The following is a 22,421-nucleotide window of genomic DNA, read 5'->3' as shown; positions in this document are numbered from 1 at the left end:
AGCCTGCTGGACCAGAACAAAAGGGAAGCCCACCTCACAGGGGGCAACCAGGTGGTCCAATACAAAGCCCACAAGCAGGACCCGAGTGCGACAGCAGACATGCAGCCTAGGACCCATGTACCTACGGGACTGCCTCTCCTGGTATGCCCCGCAGAGAACCTTAAGGTCCACAAATGACAACACTCTGGAGGTCCCAAGTTGCAAGGTTGGTCTCATCTAGGGCCAGGGCCTTTTCAGTACTGGCCCCAACTTGGTGGAACGCTCTGTCCCAAGAGACTAGGGCCCTGCGGGACTTGACATCTTTCCGCAGGGCCTGCAAGACAGAGCTGTTTCGCCTGGCGTTTGGTTTGGACTCAGTCTGACCCTTATGTTTCTCTCCCCTTAGGGTTTTGATCTATGGGCTACTTTTAAAATGAGACTGCATTTTAAATTGTATTTAAACCTGTATTTTAAATTGGTTCCCTCCCCTCTCTTCCCCCCCATTATGTTTTTACTGTGATTTTATTGGTGTTAGCCGCCCTGAGCCCGGCTCTGGTTGGGGATGGTGGGGTATAAATAAATAAATAAATAAATAAATTATTATTATTATTATTATTATTATTATTATTATTATTATACAAGAAAGAACTTATTTCTGCAGTGCACAGTTGGACGGTGGAACTCACTTCCACAGGAGACAGTGTTGGCTCCCAACTTGGTTGGCTTTAAAAGAGGAGAGTTTCAGCCCTGTCCTTGAGTTTGTTTAAAATCTAAAACAGCTTATCTTGTATTCCTTCCTTTGAATTTGTGCCATTTAGGTTTTTAAAACCTTTTTGTGATGGCAACACTAGTATTTTCACAGCTGAGTCCTCAACTCTTTATTACTGTGCTTTGCTTTCTTTAAGTTGGGCTTGCCATTTAGGTTTCCAAACCCTTTTTTGTAAATTCAGTACTTTATTACTACTCTTTGCTTCACCCAGGTCGAGCTAGGATTATAATACTTCAGAATTTTTGGGAGTTCTACCCCCTTTTTTTAAAATTCTGGTCATTTAAGGTTTATGATTGTTCAATTTCCTTCTGAGGAAACTGAATATTTCAGTGAAACGAGGTTTGCAGCCGGCATCTCGTTAAGGCTTCGTTCAATTTTTAGGTTTTCCTAACTTTTCCCTTAAACTTTTTGATTTGTGTTGTTTAGTTTATTTCCATAAGATTATATTTCCAGTCGATTACTTCTCGTTTCAGGGATTTTCACGGTATTGAAGACTACTAGGCAGGATGGCTATGCTGTGTCTCCACGGTCGGGGGAAACAAGGCATCTGAAAACCGCTTGGTGGAAACTGCAGGAAGGGAGAGTTGCTCTGGTGCTCAGATCCTGCTTCTGTTTCCCACAGCCATCTGGTTGGCTTCTGTGAGAACAGGATGCTGAACTAGATGGGCACTGGCCTGATCCTGCAGCAGGCTCCTCTTACGTTCTTAGATAATGCACCGTGGGGAGAAAGGGCTGTTTCACAACACTTAGAGCTCAAGGAAATTGCTTCTTGGGTGACCACAGATTGGCAGAAGGAAATATCTCTGCATACATTGAATTATTTCCTTATGAAACACACGGCACAGCAAGTGTGGCGATGGCCGCGGGGGATTAAGGTGGCTTTGGGGAGGATTAGACAAATTGCTATTAACTACGGCAGCTAAAAGGGACTTGCATCTGCAAAAGGAGCAGAGGTCCTTATTTTCCAAGGACAGTCCCAGATTTTCAGAAGCTGTCCTGGTTCCTGATTTGATCCAGGAATGTCCTGCTTTTCCTTAGGACATCCCTATTTTCATTGGAGAAATGTTGGAGAGTGTGGTAGAACGTCCCTGTTCTCATCAGAGCGTCTGATGTGAATGTGGTGCCATTGAAATGAATGGACCAAAATTAGCCGCGCCGATTCACTTCAATAGGTCTACTCTGAGAAGAACGTTGCTGGAGATAACTCTGGCATACCCTCCAACATTTCTCTGGCGAAAATAGGGACATCCTATTTCATAACCTTCGACATTTCCCCGATGAAAATAGGGACGTCCTCCAATGACAATAGAGACGTCCTTCTCCATCCCCTCCAACATTTCTCCAAAAAAAATAGGGACATCCTAAGGAAAAGTAGGACATTCCGAGTTGGAAGAGACCCCAAGGGTCATCTAGTCCAACCCACTTTCATTGCAGGAATTAGAGTTGTTCGAAAGGTGATTAATAAATAAATGATAATGTCTCTCTCTCTTTTTTTTACTATGCTCAAGAGCATCATTTTTGTTTAACATCTAGCTTACGGAAGTGCTTCTTTGAGAGGTTCTTTCTCCCCCCACCCCCATCCCTATTACAGTAAAATACTGCTGTTGCCTGATCGTTTATTCCCCTTCCTTCCCTCCGTCTCCCCTTTTTATGAAGATTACCCGCTCTGGGATCCCACAGCTAATTCCCCCCCGGTCTCCTCGCTGGCCCAGATAGGACTAATTTAGCCAGCTAGCCCTGGTGATCATCTAATGTTTATTGGATGGATTTTCCCCCTAAACTGATTTTTGAATTCTGAATTTATTGTTATTCACGTTTTAAATTTTAAAGTTATTTAAATTTACCGTATTTTTTGCTCTATAAGACGCACCAGACCATAAGACTGTTTTTGGAGGAGGAAAACAAGAAAAAAATATTCTGAATCTCAGAAGCCAGAACAGCAAGAGGGATCGCTGTGCAGTGAAAGCATCAATCCCTTTTGCTGTTCTGGCTTCTGGGATAGCTGCACAGCCTGCATTCGCTCCATAAGATGCACACACATTTCCCCTTACTTTTAGGAGGGAAAAAGTGAGTCTTATAGAGCAAAAAATACGGTAATTAAATTTGTTGTTAGCCACCCTGAGCCCGGTTTTCTGAACCAGGAAGGGCGGGGTATAAATTAATAATAATAACAAAAATAAATATTATTATTATTATTCTGAGAAGATGCCACCTTACCCAGGTCTACCTCAACTCCCATGATTAGATGCCGTCTCCTGCTGGACCCATCTGGTAACTGCAGCCTGCTGAGAACAGGTGTAGCGCAACAGTCACTTGGAATCTTAACTCTTCCACTTCGCAGCAACTGAGGAATCCCCAAATACCTCATGCTCTCGTCACTGCTGCACGCCCTCTAAATACCAAACGTGGGTGTTCCTGTGACAATCATTCTGGCAGCGAATTGGGGCCAACTACAGGCAAAGTCACCGTTTTTTTGCATCGTCACCGTCACCCTCCTGATGCCCCGGGTGGGTGTTTCCACAACAAACATTTTGGAAGCAAAGCAACAGAACTGGTTATTTGGGCATCGCCTAGGGGCTTCTCAGCCACACAAAATTATATTAAAAAATAAAATTCAGTGAAACAGAATACAGCACAAAGCAATACATAGCGTAACAACGGCAGTTCCAAAGCAGCTCAGAAAACCAGCCACAATGTGTGGATTAAAAGAAAATAAATGACGGTCTGGATGTGCTCAGCATTCCGTGGGAAAGTTTAGGATTAGGACTGGGGGGGAGCATGCCATGGAATTTTAAAACTACCCCCCTCCCGCATTATAAAAAGTTGGTGGAGAGGGTGCGGAAAAATAGAATCGCCCTTCTCTCTCTCCCAAACAAACCACATCCACACACCCTTTCCATATAAACAAAGCACTCAGGTTTGCAAGTGATCGATCATCTCTAAACCTGACCACTTTTAGCACAATGTAATACATCAAAGAAAGTTTTCTAGGGGGAGACGGGAGGGGGGCTGCCTTTCTCCTAACCCTCTTCCTGTAACCTCTCCCAGCTCTGCGATTCCCCTAAAATGCTCCTGTTTCAAGTTTGCTGGACCTGTTAAATCAAAGAATCATAGAACTGCAGAGTGCAGGGTATAAGGGAATTTATAAAAATTTCTAATATAATATTTCTATTTGTGTTGCATTTATATATAGCAAAGGGAAGTCTATAGCAATTAGGTATATTTTAACCAAGTCAGTTATGTAATAGGCTTATGTTACAAAACGAATATGGATTTTGAATTTGATGTTTGCAATTCTTTTTCGGTTTTGGAATAAAGTTTTTAAAAAAGGAAAAAAAGAACTGCAGAGTTGCAAGGTGCACCGAGGGTCATCTAGTCCAACCCTCTGCAGTGCAGGAATGTTTGCTGGACATGTTTAGCCTGGAGAAGAGGAGGTTAAGGGGTGATATGATAGCCATGTTCAAATACGGTATATAAAAGGATGTCACATAGAGGAGGGAGAAAGGTTGTTTTCTGCTGCTCCAGAGAAGCGGACACGGAGCAATGGATCCAAACTACAAGAAAGAAGATTCCACCTAAACATTAGGAAGAACTTCCTGACAGTAAGAGCTGTTCGACAGTGGAATTTGCTGCCAAGGAGTGTGGTGGAGTCTCCTTCTTTGGAGGTCTTTAAGCAGAGGCTTGACAACCATATGCTGGAGCGCAGGAGCAAACAAAGTGCTCTGATGGTGTTTCCTGCTTGGCAGGCGGTTGGACTCGATGGCCCTTGTGGTCTCTTCCAACTCTATGATTCTATGAATCTCAGCTAAAGGATCCGTGACAGACAATGCCATCCAATGGTGCAACTCAGCACCATTCTCCTGAGTACAGGCTTCCCAGCCCCACCCTCAGCATTTTTCTCTCTGGTCCTTAATCGCTGTGGGATGTAAAACTGCAGTCAAGTACAGCATGCCGACAGTAGACCTGTGACTTGAAGAGGGTGTGTTGTGTTGTACTAGCATGGAGGAGCCCACGGCCTCCATGTTCTGATCCGTGTGTCTTCTCCATTGTGTATGTTGCTGTGTGTTTAGAGAAGTGACTGCTTAGTCACAGTCACTTGGGACTTAACTTTTTTACGGAATAGTTCTATTTGTTATGTAACCTAAGCCTGCCTTCAGGGATATGTCTGTGAACCTGAATGAATCTGTGAGTAAACGACTTTTATATTAATGTTAATCAGATTCTTGTGTTCATTCTTTTTAAGAGGGAAAGGCAAGGGATTTTACCAGGAAGGAATCTTTAATAGTAAGACTTAGACGAGTCAGCAACAAGCTGATCGCTGCGTAATCTAAAAAGGGGGATGTTTGGAACTCTCCTAGAATACGGAAGGATAGCATTAAATAATATATCCTCTCCTGCCTCCCTAATCATCCTCACAATCTAATAATACTTGTAAAATTGCTGGGATAACCAAGGAACAAGCCTGATTTAAATCTGTTTTTTCCCCCTGCCCAGGAAGCTGTGGCATGGCTGGCTCTTCGCTGTAGCAGTCTGGGCTGCCGGGCGAGCCTTCATTTAATTAACAAGTTTCTTCCTCGCTACCCTTTGCCTCGTTACAGTTTTAAACGAAGCGTGCAAGTCTTAAACAAACCCTTCAGGGACTCGGAGTAGGACAAAGAACCCGAATTTAATTTTGACACAATCGGCTTCCTGCTCGCCAGATGCTGGAGCGCAGGAGCAATCTGAGATTCACAGTAGGAATTTCATTTCTTTCCCTACCGAAAGAAGGGAATGTTTATTCTTAAAATCAGGGGTGGAGAATCTGTGCCTCTCTAGATGTTGCTGGACTCTGACTCCCAGCAGCCTCAGCTAGCAAGGCCATTGTTCGGGGAGTTGGGGTCCAGTCTTTAAGTATTGTTATAGATTGGGGGGGATCCCCCATAACCCTAGAAATTAATGAATTCTAGGATTGTGAATAATAATAATAATGATAATAATAATACTACTACAGTGGTACCTCGGGTTACATACGCTTCAGATTACATACACATAACCCAGAAATAGTGCTTCAGGTTAAGAACTTTGCTTCAGGATGAGAACAGAAATCGTGCAGCAGCAGCAGGAGGCCCTATTAGCTAAAGTGGTGCTTCAGGTTAAGAACAGTTTCAAGTTAAGTACGGACCTCCGGAACAAATTAAGTACTTAACCTGAGGTACCACTGTAATACGTAATAATAATTTATACCCTGCCCATCTGGCTGGGTTTCCACACCCACTCTGGGCAGCTCCCAACAGAATTAAAAGCACAATAAAACATTAAAAACTTCAATAAACAGGGCTGCCTTTAGATGTTTTTTAAAAGTCAGGTAGTTGTTTATCTCTTTGACATCTGGTGGGAGGGCGTTCCACAGGGCGGGCGCCACCACCGAGAAGGCCCTCTGCCTGGTTCCCTGTAACCTCACTTCTCGTAGCGAGGGAACCGCCAGAAGGCCCTTGGCGCTGGACCTCAGTGTCCGGGCAGAAAGATGGGGGTGGAGACGCTCCTTCAGGTATACTGGACCGAGGCCGTTGAGGGCTTTCAAGGTCAGCACCAACACTTTGAATTGTGTTCGGAAACGTACTGGGAGCCAATGGAGGTCTTTCAGGACCGGTGTTATATGGTCTCTGCGGCCGCTCCCAGTCCCCAGTCTGGCTGCTGCATTCTGGATTAGTTGTAGTTTCCGGGTCACCTTCAAAGGTAGCCCCACGTAGAGTGCATTGCAGTAGTCCAAGCGGGAGATAACCAGAGCATGCACCACTCTGGCGAGACAGTCTGCAGACAGGTAGGGTCTCATCCTGCGTACCAGATGGAGCTGATAAACAGCTGCCCTGGACACAGAACTGACCTGTGCCTCCATGGACAGCGGTGAGTCCAAAATGACCCCCAGGCTGCGCACCTGGTCCTTCAGGGACACAGTTGCCCCATTCAGGACCAGGGAATCCCCACACCTGCCGCCCCCTGTCTGTCATGTGACAAAGACACCTGAGAGCCGAAGCAGCAAAGCAGGCTGGGAAGTGATGGAACTGCACAGTCATTTGGGCCAAGTCAAGTTCTCCAGGCCTAACTGCTAACTGCTGAGTCATTCTGAGTCATGTGGCTTAGCAGCCGCTTTCACTTTGTGCTCTCTGTAAGATGTCAGTGAGACGTCTGTTTCAGTTGCGAACAGAGTCAGTATGTAATCTCAGTCAAACTGTTTGGAACCATGTTGTTTATGAAGAAGTAACGCTTTTATTCTCTAAAACTCTGCATTATTAGTTTACGCTGCGTGTCACTGTCCCCCCAAAACAGTACAGTGGTACCTCGGGTTACATATGCTTCAGGTTACGTACGCTTCAGGTTACACCCTCGCTAACCCAGAAATAGTACCTCGGGTTCAGAACTTTGCTTCAGGATGAGAACAGAAATCGTGCGGCAGCAGCGGGAGGCCCCATTAGCTAAAGTGGTGCTTCAGGTTAAGAACAGTTTCAGGTTAAGAACAGACCTCCGGAACGAATTAAGTTCTTAACCAGAGGTACCACTGTACTACTACTATTACAGTGGTACCTCGGGTTACATATACTTCAGGTTACATACGCTTCAGGTTACATACACTTCAGGTTACAGACTCCGCTAACCCAGAAATAGTACCTCGGGTTAAGAACTTTGCTTCAGGATGAGAACAGAAATCGCACGGCAGCGCCGGGAGGCCCCATTAGCTAAAGTGGTGCTTCAGGTTAAGAACAGTTTCAGGTTAAGTACGGACCTCTGGAATGAATTAAGTACTTAACCCGAGGTACCACTGTACTTCTGTCTTGTCAGGATTCAACCTCAATCTGTCAGCCGCCATATTTGGGGTGGGAAGGGAGAAATATAAGCTGCAGAGAGATTCCTGGGTAGCCGGGCCAAGCGAGGGCCATTAAGGGAACAATAGAGGGCCGCTGAGGGTTGGTTGCCAATGCAAGAAAACTCCCCCCATCTGCCCTGAGGTGTGGACAGACAGAGGGGTTTGAAGGGTGATGGGGGTGTTTTTGAGCCAGGGTTCTGGGAAGAAGGAGGAGGAGAAAATGTGTTATGTACTGAGTTGAATAGGATCCAAACTGCAGCAGTCTGATTGGTCCTAGAACAATAGGATCCAAAAGGCAGCAGTCTGATTGGTCCTAGAACAATAGGATCCAAACTGCAGCAGTCTGATTGGTCCTAGAACAATAGGATCCAAAAGGCAGCAGTCTGATTGGTCCTAGAACAATAGGATCCAAAAGGCAGCAGTCTGATTGGTCCTAGAACAATAGGATCCAAACTGCAGCAGTCTGATTGGTCCTAGAACAATAGGATCCAAACTGCAGCAGTCTGATTGGTCCTAGAACAATAGGATCCAAACTGCAGCAGTCTGATTGGTCCTAGAACAATAGGATCCAAACTGCAGCAGTCTGATTGGTCCTAGAACAATGCAGCAGTATGATTGGTCGGCAGGAACCACCCAATCATGCTCCAGATAGAAGTGAATCCACAGCCTGATTGGCTTACAGTAGAATTCCGGAATTAGCCAATCATGTGCAGCCCATTGTGTAAATAATGTATATAAAGCAGATACTTTGAGGGGACTTTGATTCATTCCTCCTCACCACTATGAGCTGAATAAAGAGCATGAAATCACTTTGTGACTCTGAGTATATTTCACTGGCGACAAGGATGGGATCCCGCTGAGCTGACTGCCACACACAGCACCGCAGCACCACCACCTGCCGCACCGCTGCCTCGCACCGTGTATCCAGGCTTCAGCTCCGGGACACAAGGAACTCAGAATGGCAACCGACAGCAGCTTCTCGCCGTTCAACCCAGCATCTGGAGACTGGGAAGCGTACGCCTCCATTTTTGGGGGGAGGCTCTGGAAATAACTGCTGCAAGATCTGGACACCCTCCATGCAGGCTGAAGGTGTAAATAGGTGAGTAAACCTATTCTTAAAGCCACGACAGTCTCCGTCGCATCTTCTATTCTCCAAAGGGACACAGACCCTGTGCGGGTGCCTGGGACCCCAGGGGCTCTTGCCGCTGCTCGGCAGAGAGGGGTGCAGACACCCAAGTTTTGTAAAAGTATCAATTTAAATTAATTAATGGAATTTAATTAATTCCAATTTAATTAATGGAATATGCAGAACTTGATAAACTAACAGGAAGGATCCGGAACCGACAAGACCAGAAATTCACGGAAGACTGGAATAAATTTACAGATTATATGAAAAGTACATGTGATGATCAGATAACGTTTGTAAGCTTTCAGGAAGTTCTGTGAAAATGTACAGTAGAAATATTGTTTAAAAAATAAGATAAAATAAGATATTAATGCAGTGCAATATTAAATTAAGAAATGTGGAAGAAGTGAGTAAAACGGAGAATTATCAGACATGCTGATGGAAGTCCAAAAAGAGGATGTTGGTGATAAATTGGATGTTTTGTTTTGTACAATTTTATATTGGAAAATTAATAAAAAATTTAAATTCAAAAAAAAAAAAGTTTTGTAAAAGCATCAGACAGGTACTTCCTATCAAGGACAGTGAACCTGTGAAATTTCTCGACCTCTGTGAAATTCCATGCACACTGACGGCACCATGTTTACAAGCAAGCAAATGTAAAACCAGTTGTGGACATAGTGTATCTTGGTTTCAGTAAGGCTTTTGACAAAGTCCCCCATGATATTCTCACGAGGAAATGAGATGAAAAAGATGTTGAAATACACATTTATTAAGAAACCAGAAGCATTTTTACTCGGCATTGTAAGAGATGATATCAATAGACAGGATTGTAAGTTGTTTTTACATGCAATGACAGCAGCAAGAATATTATTGGCACAAAAATGGAAGCAAGAAGAATTACCAACGAAAGAAGAATGGAGGATGAAATTGATGGGCTATGCAGAATTGGATAAATTAACAGGAAGGATTCGAAACCTGCAGGACCAGAGATTCATAGAAGACTGGGGTAAATATACGAACTATTTGAAAAGTAATAGTAATGAACAGATTACACTAGTAGGATTGCAAGAAGTTTTGTAAGGATGATTATTCAAAATATTGCAAGAAAGACTATGAGGAGAACTATTAGTTAATGATAATTAAGAGTAATAGAGAAATTAAGAAATGCAGAATAAGTGATAAAGAATGAAAAATCATCAGAGGCGTCTAAAATATTGTATAAGATAAGAAGTTAGGTTATATGATTGTGCGAAATGATATGTTAAAAAAACCCAATAAAAATGTATATATAAAAAAAGATATTATCATGAGGAAGTTGGTAAAATGTGGGTTTAACGAGGTAACTGTTAGATGGATGTGTAGCTGGTTGACTAACTGAACCCAGAGAGTACTCATTAATTGTTCCTCATCATACTGGGGTAAAGTGACAAGTGGGGTGCCACAGGGTTCTGTCCTGGGCCCGTTGTTGTTCAACATCTTTATAAATGACTTTTATAAAGAGTTAAGAGTATAGCATCTAGATCAAGGGAAGTAATAGTGCCACTGTATTCTGCTCTGGTCAGGCCTCACCTGGAGTACTGTGTCCAGTTCTGGGCACCACAGTTCAAGAAGGACACTGACAAACTGGAACGTGTCCAGAGGAGGGCAACCAAAATGGTCAAAGGCCTGGAAACGATGCCGTATGAGGAACGGCTAAGGGAACTGGGCATGTTTAGCCTGGAGAAGAGGAGGTTAAGGGGTGATATGATAGCCATGTTCAAATATATAAAAGGAGGGAGGAGGGAGAAAGGTTGTTTTCTGCTGCTCCAGAGAAGCGGACACGGAGCAATGGATCCAAACTACAAGAAAGAAGATTCCACCTAAACATTAGGAAGAACTTCCTGACAGTAAGAGCTGTTCGACAGTGGAATTTGCTGCCAAGGAGTGTGGTGGAGTCTCCTTCTTTGGAGGTCTTTAAGCAGAGGCTTGACAACCATATGTCAGGAGTGCTCTGATGGTGTTTCCTGCTTGGCAGGGGGTTGGACTCGATGGCCCTTGGGGTCTCTTCCAACTCTATGATTCTATGATTCTATGACTTGGACGAAGGAATTGAGGAGATGCTCATCAAAATTGCAGATGACACCAAACTGGGATGGGTAGCTAATGTCACAGAAGACAGAATCAGGATTCAAGATGACCTCAACAGATTGGAGAACTGGGCTCAAGCTAACAAAATGAATAGGGACAAATGTCAGGTTCTGCACTTAGGAAGAACCAGATGCACAAATATAGGATGGGGGACACCTGGCTTAATAGTAATACATGTGAAAAAGATCTAGGGGCTTTGGTGGACCAGAAGCTGAACATGAGTCAACAGGGTGATGCAGCAGTAAAAGAAGCTAATGCTATTCTAGAATGCGTCATAGCGTCATAGAATAATAGAACTGTTGAGCTGGAAGGGACCCTTAGGGTCATCTAGTACAACACCCGGCAATGCAGAAATATGCAGTTGTCCCATATGGGGCTCAGACCTGCAACCTTGACATTGTCAACACCATGCTCTAGGCAGTAATAATCCTACTCTGTTCTGCCTTGGTCAGACCACACCTGGAATTCTGTGTCCAATTCTGGGCACCACAGTTTAAGAAGGATGTTGACAAGCTGGAAGGTGTGCAGAGGAGGGCAACCAACGTGATCAAGGGTCTGGAAACCAAGCCTGATGAAGAACAGTTGAAGGAGCTGGGGATGTGTAGCCTGGAGAAGAGGAGACTGAGAGAAGGTATGATAGCCATCTTCAAATATCTCAAGGGCTGCCACACGGAAGAGGGAGATGCTTGTTTTCTCCTGCTACAGAGGGTAGGACTCAAACCAATGGCTTCAAGTTACAAGAAAGGAGATTCCGATTAAACATTCGGAAAAACTTTCTGACAGTGAGAGCTGTTTGACAGGAGGTGGTGGACTCTCCTTCCTTTGTGGTTTTTAAACAGAGGTTGAAATGGGAAGCATCTGTCGGGGGTGCACCCTTGAGGTCCCTTTCAACTCTAGGATTCTATTAAAGCAAACACATCACTGTGGAGCCAAATTCCCACATATGAACATTTTGGGGTGCTAAAGAATCTGTGGATCTTGCAATGTTTCCCAACAAAAACCCTCAACCAGGTTGCCTTTAACACATTTTATTTCCTTTCCCTGCCCCTGGTTACATGACCCAGCCAATAAGGCAGGGGTTAGCAAACTTTTTCAGCAGGGGGGCGGTCCACTGTTCCTCAGACCTTGTGGGGGGCCAGACTGGTTTTTTTTTTGGGGGGGGACAAATTCCTATGCCCCACAAATAACCCAGAGATGCATTTTAAATAAAAGGACACATTCTACTCATGTAAAAACATGCTGGTTCCCGGACCGCCTGTGGGCCGGATTTAGAAGGCGATTGGGCCGGATCTGGGCCCCTTAGTTTGGCTACCCATGCAATAAGGTATCATGGAAGCAGCATAGTGTGCCACAGAGCTGTGTGGCTTGTCAGATTAGGCTTTGTGATGATCCTGCGTCCCCCTGGTCCTCCTTCAAGGAGACTTCAGGCCTGACCATCCCTTCCTCATTCCACCCCTTTCTCATTTTCAGAATTCCACCATGCAATTCCTGAAAAAACCAGTGGGAACTAAATATGTGGGCCACAATATGTTGTAATTATCCTTTATCTCCAAACTATAATCCTCAGTACTGTACATATATATATATATATATAAAAAGAAAAACCAAACCTACCCGGAATCTCTACTGTAGCTGATGCAACTGTTGTCCTCGCAGAGGGAGACATCGCAGTCAGGAGGGAGATGGTTGTCTCTTCAAATGAGATCCCCTTCGTTCTCTCTGGGACAGAGCTTGGGACCTTTTTGGCTGAGGTGACCTCTGTGGCTAATGGTGTAGTAGACAGCAAAGGAGTCATCTTTGCAGAGACCATTGCTGTAGTTGTGGGAGATGTGGGTGTCTTGGTGGTAGTCCTCACAGTCTGGATAATTGGAGATGCCTCCAGCCCAGTGGATGTAGCAGCACTTATACTCTTGGTTGTTGATGCCAGGCGAGAAGACGTCTCTTCGGTGGGTATTTCCTCCATACGCTGAGAGGGAGCAAAGGCAGAAGAAGGTGAATCAGCTCCACTTGACGTTGCCACTCTCCTCTCCACGGGAAATGTAGTCTGGTGAGCAGTGGTGGTCCCTTCAGCTGATCTGGACACCGTACTGAAGAGGGAAGTGTGTGTCATTTCAGTTGATGCTAACTTAGAACTCTCTGTGGGAGATAATGCAGCGAAGAGAGAAGAGGATGTATTGGCTATGGTTGATGTGAGCGCTGTACTCTCAACGGTGGATCTTTTAGAAAGGAGAGAAGTTGGCACCTCTGTACTATCAGTGGAAGGGTTAGAAGATGCCTCTTCCTGCGATTGTGCTTTGTCAGTGTCTGCGGAAGGCCCAGTGGAATGCTGAGGAATCGATGTCTTCACTTCTGTAGGTGTGTCAGGGGGAAACGCTGAAGTCATGGGAGAAATGGTTGAGGCTGTCTCTGAAGTTAGCTGCTTCCCCTCAGATGGTGTCACTTCAGTCATTAGAGAGGTAGTTGGGCCTTCAGCTGATGTTAACATGGTCATTGGTGGGGGAGATGTTACAAACAGAGGGTGAGTGATACCCATCCCAGCTGATGTTAACTCTACCCCCTCGTGTAGAGGGATAGTGCTCGGGACAGAAGAGGTTGGCTCTCCAGCTAAGGTGGACACTGTCCTATCAGAAGGAGATACTGTCAACCGGAGGGAAGGGGGTGTCTCTACTCCTGTTGGTGAGACCCTTTTACTCTGCGTGAAAGAACTCTTGGAAAGGGGAGATGTGTCTGTCTCTTGAGAAGATGTTACATCTGTGCTCTCAATGGGAAGAGTTGTAGAAATTGGGAAATGGGATATCTCACCATGCAATGGTATCTCTGTAATAACGCGAGTAGAATGAAGATAACTGGATGTCTTTGCTCTTGTTGCTGATACTATCTCAGTACTTGGAGACAGGCTTGTGAGAGACAGTGTAGGTGAAGAAGTCCCTCCAACTAGTGCTCTCCCTGTCTTCCCAATGTGAGTGGTTGTAGTCAAAAGAGAAGCAATGGTCTCTTCTGGTGATGAGGACAAAACTTTCTCATTGGATGATGTAGCCAGAAGGCTAGGGGTTGACTTTTCTGCCAAATCTATTTTCTCCAGGGGGACAGTAGTGATTCTACCTGTACTTGTTGGTGATGGGGCACTTTCTTCAGCTAAGGTCCCCTCTCCGCTCTTGGTAGATGTACCTGGAGTAGCCTCAGAAATCGTTGTTTCAGCTGCCGTCTTTCCCGTTTCGATAACTGAAGTAGTTGGAAGTGACCTTGACGCCTCCTCTCTCCTCTCTATAGGGGTTCCACTACTTGTTGAGGATGGCGCACTTTCTTCAGCTGAGGTCCCCTCTCCGCTCTTGGAGGATGTACCTAGAGTAGCCTCAGAAATCGTTTCAGCAGCTGTCTTTCCCGTTTCGATAACTGAAGTTGTTGGAGGTGGCCCTGACGTCTCCTCTCTGCTCTCTGTAGGGGTTCCGCTACTTGTTGATGATGGGGCACTTTCTTCAGCTGAGGTCCCTTCTCCGCTCTTGGTGGATGTACCTGGAGTAGAGTGAGAAATCGTTTTTTCAGCTGCCGTCTTTCCCGTTTCGATTACTGAAGTTGTTGGAGGTGGGCTTGACGTCTCCTCTCTGCTCTCTGTAGGGGTTCCGCTACTTGTTGATGATGGGGCACTTTCTTCAGCTGAGGTCCCTTCTCCGCTCTTGGTGGATGTACCTGGAGTAGAGTGAGAAATCGTTGTTTCAGCTGCCGTCTTTCCCATTTCGATTACTGAAGTTGTTGGAGGTGCGCTTGACGTCTCCTCTCTACTCTCTGTAGGGGTTCCGCTACTTGTTGATGATGGGGCACTTTCTTCAGCTGAGGTCCCCTCTCTGCTCTTGGTGGATGTACCTGGAGTAGCCTCAGAAATCGTTGTTTCAGCTGCCGTCTTTCCCGTTTGGATAAATGAAGTTGTTGGAGGTGGGCTTGACGTCTCCTCTCTGCTCTCTGTAGGGGTTCCGCTACTTCTTGATGGTGTGGCAATTTCTTCAGCTAAGGTCCCCTCTCCGCTCTTGGTGGATGTACCTGGAGTATAGTGAGAAATCGTTGTTTCAGCTGCCGTCTTTCCCGTTTCGATTACTGAAGTTGTTGGAGGTGGGCTTGACGTCTCCTCTCTGCTCTCTGTAGGGGGTCCGCTACTTGTTGGTGATGGGGCACTTTCTTCAGCTGAGGTAATCTCTCCACTCTTGCTGGATGTACATGGAGTAGCCTCAGAAATCATTTCAGCTGCCGTCTTTCCCGTTTCGATAACTGAAGTTGTTGGAGGTGGGCTTGACGTCTCCTCTCTGCTCTCTGTAGGGATTCCGCTACTTGTTGATGATGGGGCACTTTCTTCAGCTGAGGTTCCCTCTCCACTCTTGGTGGATGTACCTGGAGTAGAGTGAGAAATCGTTTTTTCAGCTGCCGTCTTTCCCGTTTGGATAAATGAAGTTGTTGGAGGTGGGCTTGACGTCTCCTCTCTGCACTCTGTAGGGGTTCCGCTACTTCTTGATGGTGTGGCATTTTCTTCAGCTAAGGTCCCCTCTCCGCTCTTGGTGGATGTACCTGGAGTATAGTGAGAAATCGTTGTTTCAGCTGCCGTCTTTCCCGTTTCGATTACTGAAGTTGTTGGAGGTGGGCTTGACGTCTCCTCTCTGCTCTCTGTAGGGGGTCCGCTACTTGTTGGTGATGGGCTTGACGTCTCCTCTCTGCTCTCTGTAGGGATTCCGCTACTTGTTGATGATGGGGCACTTTCTTCAGCTGATGTCCCCTCTCCACTCTTGGTGGATGTACCTAGAGTAGCCTCAAAAATCGTTTCAGCAGCCGTCTTTCCCGTTTCGATAACTGAAGTTGTTGGAGGTGGGCTTGACGTCTCCTCTCTGCTCTCTGTAGGGGTTCCGCTACTTCTTGATGGTGGGGCACTTTCTTCAGCTGAGGTCCCCTCTCTGCTCTTGGTGGATGTACCTGGCCTGGGCTGAGAAATCGTTGTTTCAGCTGCCGTCTTTCCCGTTTTAATAACTGAAGTTGTTGGAAGTGGCCTTGACGTCTCCTCTCTGCTCTCTGTAGGGGTTCCGCTACGTGTTGATGATGGGGCACTTTCTTCAGCTGAGGTGCCCTCTCCGCTCTTGGTGGATGTACCTGGAGTAGCCTCAGAAATCGTTGTTTCAGCTGCTGTCTTTCCCGTTTCGATAACTGAAATTGTTGGAGGTGGCCTTGACGTCTCCTCTCTGCTCTCTGTAGGGGTTCCGCTACTTGTTGGTGATGGGGCACTTTCTTCAGCTGATGTCCCCTCTCCACTCTTGGTGGATGTACCTGGAGTAGAGTGAGAAATCGTTGTTTCAGCTGCCGTCTTTCCCGTTTCGATAACTGAAGTTGTTGGAGGTTTGGTTGACGTCTTCTCTCTGCTCTCTGTAGGGGTTCCGCTACGTGTTGCTGATGGGCGACTTTCTTCAGCTGAGGTCCCCTCTCCGCTCTTGGAGGATGTACCTGGAGTAGAGTGAAAAATCGTTGTTTCAGCTGCCGTCTTTCCCGTTTGGATAACTGAAATTGTTGGAGGTTGCCCTGACGTCTCCTCTCTGCTCTGTATAGTGGTTCTGCTACTTGTTGGTGATGGGGCACTTTCTTCAGCTGAGGTCCCCTCTCCGCCCTTGGTGGATGTACCTGGAGTAGAGTGAAAAATCGTTGTTTCAGCTGCCGTCTTTCCCGTTTGGATAACTGAAGTTGTTGAAAGTGGACTTGACGTCTCCTCTCTGCTCTCTGTAGGGATTCCGCTACTTGTTGGTGATGAGGCACTTTCTTCAGCTGAGGTCCCCTCTCCGCTCTTGGTGGATGTACCCGTAGTAGAGTGAAAAATCGTTGTTTTAGCTGCGGTCTTTCCCGTTTCGATAACTGAAGTTGTTGGAGGTGGCCCTGACGTCTCCTCTCTGCTCTCTGTAGGGGTTCCGCTACTTGTTGATGGTGGGGCACTTTCTTCAACTGAGGTCCCCTCTCCGCTCTTGGTGGATGTACCTGGAGTAGCCTCAGAAATCGTTGTTTCAGCTGCCGTCTTTCCCGTTTCGATAACTGAAGTTGTTGGAGGTTTGGTTGACGTCTTCTCTCTGCTCTCTGTAGGGGTTCCACTACTTGTTGATGGTGGGGCACTTTCTTCAGCTGAGGTCCTCTCTCCACTCTTGGTGGATGTACCTGGACTGGGCTGAGAAATCGTTGTTTCAGCTGCCGTCCTTCCCGTTTCGATCACTGAAGTTCTTGGACGTGGGCTTGACGTCTCCTCTCTGCTCTCTGTAGGTGTTCCGCTACTTGTTGGTGATGGGGCACTTTCTTCAGCTGAGGTCCCCACACCGCTCTTGGTGGATGTACCTGGAGTAGAGTGAGAAATCGTTGTTTCAGCTGCCGTCTTTCCCGTTTCGATAACTGAAGTAGTTGGAAGTAGCTTTGACCTCTCCTCTCTCCTCTCTATACGGTTTCCGCTACTTGTTGGGGATGGGGCACTTTCTTCAGCTGAGGTCCCCTCTCCGCTCTTGGTGGATGTACCTGGAGTAGCCTCAGAAATTGTTTCAGCTGCCGTCCTTCCCGTTTCGATAACTGAAGTTGTTGAAAGTGGGCTTGACGTCTCCTCTCTGCTCTCTGTAGGGGTTTCGCTACTTGTTGGTGATGAGGCACTTTCTTCAGCTGAGGTCCCCTCTCGCCTCCTGGTGGATGTACCTGGAGTAGCCTCAGAAATCGTTTCAGCTGCCGTCCTTCCCGTTTCGATAACTGAAGTTGTTGGAGGTGGGCTTGATGTCTCCTCTCTGCTCTTTGTAGGGGTTCCGCTACGTGTTGATGATGGGGCACTTTCTTCAGCTGAGGTCCTCTGTGCACTCTTGGTGGATGTACCTGGAGTAGCCTCAGAAATTGTTTCAGCTGCCGTCCTTCCCGTTTCGATAACTGAAGTTGTTGGAGGTGGGCTTGACGTCTCCTCTCTGGTCTCTGTAGGGGTTCCGCTACTTGTTGATGATGGGGCACTTTCTTCAGCTGAGGTCCCCTCTCCGCTCTTGGTGGATGTACCTGGAGTAGCCTCAGAAATCGTTGTTTCAACTGCAGTCTTTCCCGTTTCGATAACTGAAGTTGTTGGAGGTGGGCTTGACGTCTCCTCTCTGGTCTCTGTAGGGGTTCCGCTACGTGTTGGTGATGAGGCACTTTCTTCAGCTGAGGTCCCCTCTCGCCACCTGGTGGATGTACCTGGAGTAGCCTCAGAAATCGTTTCAGCTGCCGTCCTTCCCGTTTCGATAACTGAAGTTGTTGGAGGTGGGCTTGATGTCTCCTCTCTGCTCTCAGTAGGGGTTCCGCTACTTGTTGATGATGGGGCACTTTCTTCAGCTGAGGTCCCCTCTCCGCTCTTGGTGGATGTACCTGGGGTAGCCTCAGAAATAATTTCAGCTGCCGTCTTTCCCGTTTCGATAACTGAAGTTGTTGGAGGTGGGCTTGACGTCTCCTCTCTGTTCTCTGTAGGGGTTTCGCTACTTGTTGGTGATGAGGCACTTTCTTCAGCTGAGGTCCCCTCTCGCCACCTGGTGGATGTACCTGGAGTAGCCTCAGAAATCGTTTCAGCTGCCGTCCTTCCCGTTTCGATAACTGAAGTTGTTGGAGGTGGGCTTGATGTCTCCTCTCTGCTCTCAGTAGGGGTTCCGCTACTTGTTGATGATGGGGCACTTTCTTCAGCTGAGGTCCCCTCTCCGCTCTTGGTGGATGTACCTGGGGTAGCCTCAGAAATAATTTCAGCTGCCGTCTTTCCCGTTTCGATAACTGAATTTGTTGGAGGTGGGCTTGACGTCTCCTCTCTGCTCTCTGTAGGGGTTTCGCTACTTGTTGGTGATGAGGCACTTTCTTCAGCTGAGGTCCCCTCTCGACTCCTGGTGGATGTACCTGGAGTAGCCTCAGAAATAATTTCAGCTGCCGTCCTTCCCGTTTCGATAACTGAAGTTGTTGGAGGTGGGCTTGATATCTCCTCTCTGCTCTCTGTAGGGGTTCCGCTACGTGTTGATGATGGGGCACTTTCTTCAGCTGAGGTGCCCTCTCCGCTCTTGGTGGATGTACCTGGAGTAGCCTCAGAAATCGTTGTTTCAGCTGCAGTCTTTCCCGTTTCGATAACTGAAGTTGTTGGAAGTGGCCTTGACATCTCCTCTCTGCTCTCTGTAGGGGTTCCGCTACGTGTTGATGATGGGGCACTTTCTTCGGCTGAGGTGCCCTCTCCGCTCTTGGTGGATGTACCTGGAGTAGCCTCAGAAATCGTTGTTTCAGCTGCAGTCTTTCCCGTTTCGATAACTGAAGTTGTTGGAGGTGGCCTTGACGTCTCCTCTCTGCTCTCTGTAGGGGTTCCGCTACTTGTTGATGATGGGGCACTTTCTTCAGCTGAGGTCCCCTCTCCGCTCTTGGTGGATGTACCTGGAGTAGCCACAGAAATTGTTTCAGCTGCCGTCATTCCCGTTTCGATAACTGAAGTTGTTGAAAGTGGACTTGACGTCTCTGCTCTGCTCTCTGCAGGGGTTCCGCTACTTGTTAGTGATGGGGCACTTTCTTCAGCTGAGGTCCCCTCTCCGCTCTTGGTGGATGTACCTGGAGTAGAGTAAGAAATCGTTGTTTCAGCTGCCGTCCTTCCCGTTTCGATAATTGATGTTGTTGCATGTGGCCCTGACGTCTCCTCTCTGCTCTCTGTAGGGGTTCCGCTACTTGTTGATGATGGGGCACTTTCTTCAGCTGAGGTGCCCTCTCCGCTCTTGGTGGATGTACCTGGAGTAGCCTCAGAAATCGTTGTTTCAGCTGCCGTATTTCCCGTTTCGATAACTGAAGTTGTTGGAAGTGGACTTGACGTCTCTGCTCTGCTCTCTGCAGGGGTTCCGCTACTTGTTGGTGCTGCGGCACTTTCTTCAGCTGAGGTTCCCTCTCCGCTCTTGGTGGATGTACCTGGAGTAGAGTAAGAAATCGTTGTTTCAGCTGCCGTCTTTCCCGTTTCGATAACTGAAGTTGTTGGAGGTGGGCTTGACGTCTCCTCTCTGGTCTCTGTAGGGGGTCCGCTACTTGTTGATGATGGGGCACTTTCTTCAGCTGAGGTCCCCTCTCCGCTCTTAGAGGATGTACCTGGAGTAGCCTCAGAAATCGATGTTTCAGCTGCAGTCTTTCCCGTTTCGATAACTGAAGTTGTTGGAAGTGGCCTTGACGTCTCCTCTCTGCTCTCTGTAGGGGTTCCGCTACTTGTTGATGATGGGGCATTTTCTTCAGGTGAGGTTCCCTCTCCGCTCTTGGTGGATGTACCTGGAGTAGAGTAAGAAATCGTTGTTTCAGCTGCCGTCTTTCCCGTTTCGATAATTGATGTTGTTGCATGTGGCCCTGACATCTCCTCTCTGCTCTTTGTAGGGGTTCCGCTACTTGTTGATGATGGGGCACTTTCTTCAGCTGATGTCGCCTCTCCGCTCCTGGTGGATGTACCTGGAGTAGCCTCAGAAATAATTTCAGGTGCCGTCTTTCCCGTTTCGATAACTGAAGTTGTTGGAGATGGGCTTGACGTCTCCTCTCTGCTCTCTGTAGGGGGTCCGCTACTTGTTGATGGTGGGGCACTTTCTTCAACTGAGGTCCCCTCTCCGCTCTTGGTGGATGTACCTGGAGTAGAGTAAGAAATCGTTGTTTCAGCTGCCGTCCTTCCCGTTTCGATAACTAATGTTGTTGCATGTGGCTCTGACGTCTCCTCTCTGCTCTTTGTAGGGGTTCCGCTACTTGTTGATGATGGGGCACTTTCTTCAGCTGAGGTCCCCTCTCCGCTCTTGGTGGATGTACCTGGAGTAGCCTCAGAAATCATTTCAGCTGCCGTCTTTCCCGTTTCGATAACTGAAGTTGTTGGAGGTGGGCTTGATGTCTCCTCTCTGCTCTCTGTAGGGGTTCCGCTACTTGTTGATGATGGGGCACTTTCTTCAACTGAGGTGCCCTCTCCGCTCTTGGTGGATGTACCTGGAGTAGCCTCAGAAATCATTGTTTCAGCTGCAGTCTTTCCCGTTTCGATAACTGAAGTTGTTGGAAGTGGCCTTGACGTCTCCTCTCTGCTCTCTGTAGGGGTTCCGCTACGTGTTGATGATGGGGCACTTTCTTCAGCTGAGGTGCCCTCTCCGCTCTTGGTGGATGTACCTGGAGTAGCCTCAGAAATCGTTGTTTCAGCTGCAGTCTTTCCCGTTTCGATAACTGAAGTTGTTGGAGGTGGCCTTGACGTCTCCTCTCTGCTCTCTGTAGGAGTTCCGCTACTTGTTGATGGTGGGGCACTTTCTTCAGCTGATGTCCCCTCTCCACCCTTGGTGGATGTACCTGGACTGGGCTGAGAAATCGTTGTTTCAGCTGCTGTCTTTCCCGTTTCGATAACTGAAGTTGTTGGAGGTGGGCTTGACATCTCCTCTCTGGTCTCTGTAGGGGGTCCGCTACTTGTTGATGATGGGGCACTTTCTTCAGCTGAGGTCCTATGTCCACTCTTGGTGGATGTACCTGGACTGGGCTGAGAAATCGTTGTTTCAGCTGCTGTCTTTCCCGTTTCGATAACTGAAGTTGTTGGAGGTGGGCTTGACGTCTCCTCTCTGGTCTCTGTAGGGGGTCCGCTACTTGTTGATGATGGGGCACTTTCTTCAGCTGAGGTCCCCTCTCCGCTCTTGGAGGATGTACCTGGAGTAGCCTCAGAAATCATTTTAGCTGCCGTCTTTTCCGTTTTGATAACTGAAGTTGTTGGAGGTGGGCTTGACGTCTCCTCTCTGCTCTCTGTAGGGGTTTCGCTACTTGTTGGTAATGAGGCACTTTCTTCAAATGAGGTCCCCTCTCGCCACCTGGTGGATGTACCTGGAGTAGCCTCAGAAATTGTTTCAGCTGCCGTCCTTCCCGTTTCGATAACTGAAGTTGTTGGAGGTGGGCTTGATGTCTCCTCTCTGCTCTCTGTAGGGGTTCCGCTACTTGTTGATGATGGGGCACTTTCTTCAGCTGAGGTGCCCTCTCCGCTCTTGGTGGATGTACCTGGAGTAGCCTCAGAAATCGTTGTTTCAGCTGCCGTATTTCCCGGTTCGATAACTGAAGTTGTTGGAAGTGGACTTGACGTCTCTGCTCTGCTCTCTGCAGGGGTTCCGCTACTTGTTGATGATGGGGCACTTTCTTCAGCTGAGGTCCCCTCTCCGCTCTTGGTGGATGTACCTGGAGTAGCCACAGAAATCGTTTCAGCTGCAGTCTTTCCCGTTTCGATAACTGAAGTTGTTGAAAGTGGACTTGACGTCTCTGCTCTGCTCTCTGCAGGGGTTCCACTACTTGTTAGTGATGGGGCACTTTCTTCAGCTGAGGTCCCCTCTCCGCTCTTGGTGGATGTACCTGGAGTAGAGTGAAAAATCATTGTTTCAGCTGCCGTCTTTCCCGTTTCGATTACTGAAGTTGTTGGAGGTGGCCCAGACGTCTCCTCTCTGCTCTCTGTAGGGGGTCCGATACTTGTTGATGATGGGGCACTCTCTTCAGCTGAGGTCCCCTCTCCACTCTTTGTGGATGTACCTAGAGTAGCCTCAGAAATCATTTCAGCTGCCGTCTTTCCCGTTTCGATAACTGAA

At 47.3% G+C, this 22,421-nt stretch overlaps 1 protein-coding gene across 1 annotated transcript in view; it reads left to right on the top strand.

Moving 5' to 3' along the window:
• The first annotated feature begins 8,641 nt into the window (after positions 1–8,641).
• Positions 8,642–22,421, top strand: part of LOC310753562 (uncharacterized protein) — a 100,132-nt gene continuing 86,352 nt past the window's right edge. The window contains exon 1 of the mRNA XM_083594968.1: positions 8,642–8,688. The gene's annotated coding sequence lies outside the window, so the exon portion shown is untranslated. The remainder of the gene's footprint in view (positions 8,689–22,421) is intronic.

The sequence above is a fragment of the Podarcis filfolensis genome (assembly GCF_964270895.1).
Source record: "Podarcis filfolensis genome assembly, chromosome: 18".
NCBI lineage: Eukaryota > Metazoa > Chordata > Lepidosauria > Squamata > Lacertidae > Podarcis > Podarcis filfolensis.
Note: the sequence above shows the minus strand (reverse complement) of the source record. Positions and strands in the feature narration are given on the sequence as shown.